The following is a 6,000-nucleotide window of genomic DNA, read 5'->3' as shown; positions in this document are numbered from 1 at the left end:
TGTCCACGGTTAAGGACGACTTGGGAAAGGACGTGATGATCATAGACAACTTGAACCTAATCGTAAAACTTGCTGTCAATGTGTGATAAGGATCCCTTCTCAGGGTGTCGAGGGGTGATCCTAGGTAACAGGTTCAGGTAATGATGAAGATTCGGTGGATTCAACATGATGATCTTAGAGCTAGAGTTGATATCGCTCTCTTATCCCTTTTGAAAATGGTCTGAATAGACGAGCTTCTGCTCCCTCCTATTTACAAAGGAAAACTGGCTTTCCGCAAAATAAGCTCCACATAAAGCCTCGCATACCCGCTTTGCTAATAGGTTGTACTAAGTCTTGCTGAGTCCCTGTACTCAGCTTTGCATGCTTTGTTTCAGAGGAAGTCCTTCCAACTGATGGCGGCTTCTACCTTGACGTCGATGAGTAGTTCGGAGTTCCTCAGGCGGCAGCCTGAGACTTATGGGCTGGGACGTCGCCTTATGTTATGGCCTCTTAGGCCCTTTGCAGTCTTGTTATCTAGATAACATAATTTGCTTTCCGTTGCTTGTTGAATTGTGGTCAGTGACCTCTGCGTGTAATAAATTTGGATCTTAACTTTGCTAAGAGTTGTAATATATTTGCTTTCAGTCGTAGAGTCACTGTTGTGTTACCGATTCTCACCCTGTAGGCCCTAGAGATCTAGGTTAGGCTTATGCCAGATGTGATATCTGGGTTTGTCTAGCCCTGACCTCCGGGGTCGCCACAGGTTTTGGTATCAGAGCAGGACTGCCTATAGGAAACCCTTTCGACTGGTCGATGTTGAGTCTAGTAGTTGTGAAAACTATTTGAAACCTAAAAGCATTTGCAAAAAAATCTGAATAGGATTCTTTTTACTCCTTATCTGGTGTCATTCTAATGCTGAGTCCTCTTACCTTGTTTTGATTGGAAAGGTTTTATCTCCACCCTGTTATTTCCAAACTTATAGGATCTACGGGTTTGGGTTGTTTTCTCTAAAAAGTACTCCGTACTTGGTTGCTTAGCTCAGTGTTCCTAAAGTTACCTCAGTTAATATGAATCTTGTTCCTTCCATTCAGTCCATGTTTTCATTCTGTTGAATCCTTTCCAAGGAATCTGTTTCTCATGATCTTTTACTTTGCGGGTTCCACATAATTCTGTTTTAGGCTTCAAGGTTTCTTCTTACCTTGGATGCCTCCTTCCCTTTCTAATTTTCTTGAATAATACTTTTGAAGCTAGGTATGGCTTCTTAAGTTACCTTGTGATTACTACCTCGTAGTGTCCTCTGTATCACTCAGATAGTAGTTACCCATTTATTTGTGTTTCCCCCTGGACTTGAAAAGAAGGTCCCGGATTGTGCTGGGTTCACTTAATGTGAATCTAAGTACATGATGCTGGACTTTAACCCAAGATCCATTCCGTTGATCCCTCCTCTTGTCGTGCTCGTCTGACCCATGTCTCTGTTGATGAGGCTGAAGAGGATCCAAGCGTCCTAATGGGTACGCTCTATATAAACTCAATCCTAGCTACAGTTCTGTTTGATTCTGGAGCATCGCATACATTCATATCTCAAGAGTTTGCACAAAGGCATGATATACCCTTCGAGACAATGCCCTCCCCTCTAGAGATCACAACTCCTGGTTCTCATTGGCAAACTATCTGGATTACCCCTGAGGTTATAATCAGTATAGGGCCAGTGTGGTTCCCCACCTCTCTCATTGCCCTCAAGTCAACTGACATTGATGTCATCTTGGGCATGGATTGGCCACTAAAGCATAAGGCTGTCATTGATTGCGCAGCTAGGTCTGTTGTATTGACCAATCTTTCTGGCAAAAGTGTTCTGTACTGGGCTCCATCCGCAATACCTCCGCCGGCAAGGTTTACCCCTGAAGCCGAGTTATATGCCATTGAAGCCCTACCTAAACCAGAAATCTCCGATGTCTGGGTGGTCCGTGACTTTCCAGATGTCTTTCCTGAAGAGTTACATGGCATGCCACCTGATCGAAGTGTGGACTTTGTCATTGAGTTGGTTCCCGGAACTGCCCCTGTTTCCCGGAGACCATATCGTATGCCTCCGGAAGAGTTGGTTGAACTGAAGAAGTAGTTAGAGGAGTTAGAAGAGAAGAACTTCATACAACCCAGTACTTCTTCCTGGGGTTGTCCTGCCCTCTTTGTCAAGAAGAGAGATACCAACATTCCGCGGCTGGTTGTTGATTACCGTCCGCTCAACGCAGTGACAATCAAGAACAAATACCCTATTCCTATAACCAATGATCTTTTTGATCAGTTGTCCGGTGCCACGGTCTTCTCAAAGATGGATTTGAGATCAGGGTACCATCAAATCAAAATCCGCAAGGAGGACATTCCAAAGACAGCGTTCACAACTCGTTATGGTCTTTACGAGTACACTGTCATGTCCTTTGGCCTCACAAATGCTCCAGCCACTTTTATGCGGCTCATGAACTCTGTTTTCATGGAGTATCTTGACAAGTTCGTCGTGGTCTACATCGATGATATTCTGATCTACTCCAAAACTGAAGATGAACATGAGGAACATCTCCGTCTGGTGCTAACCAAACTTCGTGAGCACCGTCTCTACGCCAAATTCTCAAAATGTGAGTTCTGGTTAAGAGAGCTCATATTCCTTGGTCATGTTATCTCTGAAAAAGGTGTTGCAGTCATTCCAGATAAAGTTCAAGCCGTTCTTGACTGGAAGACACCTAAGTCAGCTAAGGAGATTCGGAGTTTTCTTGGTCTGGCGGGTTATTACCGCCGATTCATTGAAAATTTCTCCAAGATTGCCAAGCCAATGACCGATCTTCTCAAGAAAGACAAGAAGTTCGAATGGTCAGAAAAGGCTGAAGAAAGTTTCCAGGTTTTGAAAACCAAGCTGACTACTGCTCCTGTGCTCGTCCTTCCGGACACAAGCAAAGACTTCGTTGTCTATTGCGATGCCTCTCTCCAAGGGCTCGGATGTGTGTTGATGCAAGATGGCCATGTGGTGGCCTATGCCTCCCGACAGTTGAAACCACATGAGCTAAATTATCCTACTCATGATCTCGAGCTTGCAGCTGTGATCCATGCTCTTAAGCAATGGCGACCTTACCTTTATGGTAATCGTTGCGAGTTGTACTCAGATCATCAAAGTCTGAAGTATCTTTTCACCCAGCCGGATCTGAATAACAGACAGAGAAGATGGCTAGAAGTCATAAAAGATTATGACTTGGGTCTCAACTATAAACCCGGCAAAGCCAATGTCGTTGCTGATGCGCTAAGTCGGAAGTCCTATTGCAACAATCTGATGGTTAAGCAAGCGCAACCTTCTCTCTATGAGGAACTTGCAAAACTCAACCTTGAGATTGTTCCTAGTGGGTTCCTTACTAATCTTGAGGTGAAGCCCTCTCTTGAAGACCAGATCAATAAGGCTCAGAAGCAAGATTCTGGCATTACCGAGATCAAGAAGAACATTGCTAGCGGAGTTGCTAAATGTTTCTCCATTGATGATCAAGGTACCGTTTATTTCGGTAAGCGTCTAGTCGTGCCGGATAAATCGGATCTCAAAGAGCTAATCCTTAAAGAAGCTCATGAATCACCACTCTCCATCCATCCTGGTAGTACCAAGATGTATCGGGATCTTCGCCAAAGATTCTGGTGGTCTGGGATGAAGCAAGAGATCGATAAGTTTGTTGCTGAATGCGACGTTTGTCGTCGCGTAAAAGCTGAACATCAAAGACCTGCTGGCACTCTGCAACCTCTATCAATTCCAGAGTGGAAATGGGATGAAATTGGCATGGATTTCATTACCGGTCTCCCCAAGACCAAAAATGGCAAAGATGCTATATGGGTAGTGGTTGACCGTCTATCCAAGGTTGCTCATTTCCTTCCTATTCGGGAAGATATTCGTGCTAATCAACTAGCCGATCTATACACGTCCCGGATAGTCACTCTTCATGGTGTTCCCAAGAAGATCATCTCTGATCGTGGAAGCTTGTTTACTTCCAAATTTTGGGAAAGTTTTCAGAAAGCTATGGGAACTCGTCTTTCCTTCAGCACTGCCTATCATCCTCAAACCGGTGGTCAAACCGAAAGAGTGAATCAAATTCTTGAAGACATGCTCAGGGCCTGTGTTATATCCTTCGGTAAAGATTGGGAAAAGTGCCTTCCATTTGCCGAGTTCACCTATAACAACAGCTTCCAATCTAGCCTAGGCATGGCACCTTTTGAAGCTTTGTATGGCAGAAGGTGTAGAACTCCTTTGAACTGGTCCGAAACTGGAGAAAGAAAGTTCTTTGGACCAGATATAATCACCGAAGCAGAAGATCAAGTTCGCATCATTCGCGAGCGTCTGAAAACTGCTCAGTCACGTCAAAAGAGCTATTATGATCGCCATCATCAAGAAGTGAAGTATGAAATTGGTGATCAAGCTTATCTTCGGGTCACTCCTCTCAAGGGTGTCCGTCGTTTCGGTATAAAAGGAAAACTAGCTCCTCGCTATGTTGGTCCTTTCCGCGTCCTTGCCAAGCGTGGTAATGTTTCCTACAAGTTGGAGTTACCTTCCAATTTTCCTGAAGTTCATGATGTCTTCCATGTGTCTCAACTCAAGCGTTGCTTCAAAGATCCTATCCGTGGTGTTGATCACGAGACTCTTGACCTTCAAGAGGATCTGACTTATCGAGAACATCCTGTTCGTATCCTTGATGAAGCCGAGCATAAAACTCGACGTCAGAGCATCAAGTTCCTAAAAGTTCAGTGGTCTAATCATTCTGAGCAAGAAGCAACCTGGGAACGAGAAGATCGTTTACGATCTGAGTACCCTTCCTTCTTTTCTAAAATCTAGGAATCTCGAGGACGAGATTCTTGTAAGGGGGGTAGAGTTGTAACATCCCAACCTTGTTTATTTGAATAAATGAGTGATCATGTGCATTTCATGCATTTAGTTTGCATTTGAGCAAAATTTGCATCTCAATTTTCTAATTATGGAAATCCTTCTCTTTTCTTCTCCATTCAAAATCTCTCAAGTTTTTATAAAATAGACAACATGGCTTTGTTGTTATTCAATGAGCCATGTGTGTTTATTATTCTTGGACAATTTTTGAGTTTTCAAACTCTATTCAAAAACAGATTTGAATTTGGTTTAGAAATAGAAAACCAGAAAAAAAAACTAGAAAAAAGGGGAGAAACCCCTCCTCTCTCTCCCTGGGCCGCAGCCCACTTCTCCCCTTCCTCTCTCTCTTCTCTCCCTGGCCAGAACGGCCCAAGAGGCCCAGGCCGCACCCCCACACAGCCCAGGAAAACCCCCAGGGGGGTTTTTGCAAAAATGGCATCGTCTTCCCGCCGACCGAAGCAGCTCGGTGGCTGCTCGCCGGCCACCCGATGGCCTGGCCGGCCAGGATCCTCTCCGCCGCCCCCTGGCGGCTATAAGTAGCCCCGCCGCCGCGCCTCCGAACCCTAGCCCCCATTTCTCCCCTTCCCGGCGCTCTCCCGCGGCGAATCACACGAAACCCTAGCCTACTACCGGCCCTGCCCCGCCCGATTCCGGCGCCGGCGAGGCCCCCCGGCCGTCGCCGACCTCTCCAACGCGCTCACGGTGAGCCCCTGGTCCTCGTGATGCCCTCGGCCTGCTCCCTCCCCCTCTCTAGCTCCGCCGCGCCATGCCTCTGCCCCGGCCGCCGCTCGGACATGGCCGACGGCCAAGCTCTGGCGACCCCCAGCCGGCGGCGCCGCCTCCTTTAGGTTCCCCGCATCGCGCTGATCATTTTACCCCTCCGCACGCGCTCGATTAGTGGCCGAATCGCCCGATTGCGAGCCGAGCAGAGCTCACAGGGAGCCATGGCGCCGCTGACGTCATCATGACGTCAGCGTGACGTCATTATTCAATTTTTCCATATTTTTGTATTTTCTAATATTAATTTCTGTAATTTCTGTAAATAGAAAAATAATGACATGTGGGGTCCCCTGTCAGGATTTTAATAATTTCAAAAATGTTTAGAAAAGAATAAAATTGTGACA

The sequence above is a fragment of the Lolium perenne genome, chromosome 1 (genome assembly GCF_019359855.2).
Source record: "Lolium perenne isolate Kyuss_39 chromosome 1, Kyuss_2.0, whole genome shotgun sequence".
NCBI lineage: Eukaryota > Viridiplantae > Streptophyta > Magnoliopsida > Poales > Poaceae > Lolium > Lolium perenne.
Note: the sequence above shows the minus strand (reverse complement) of the source record.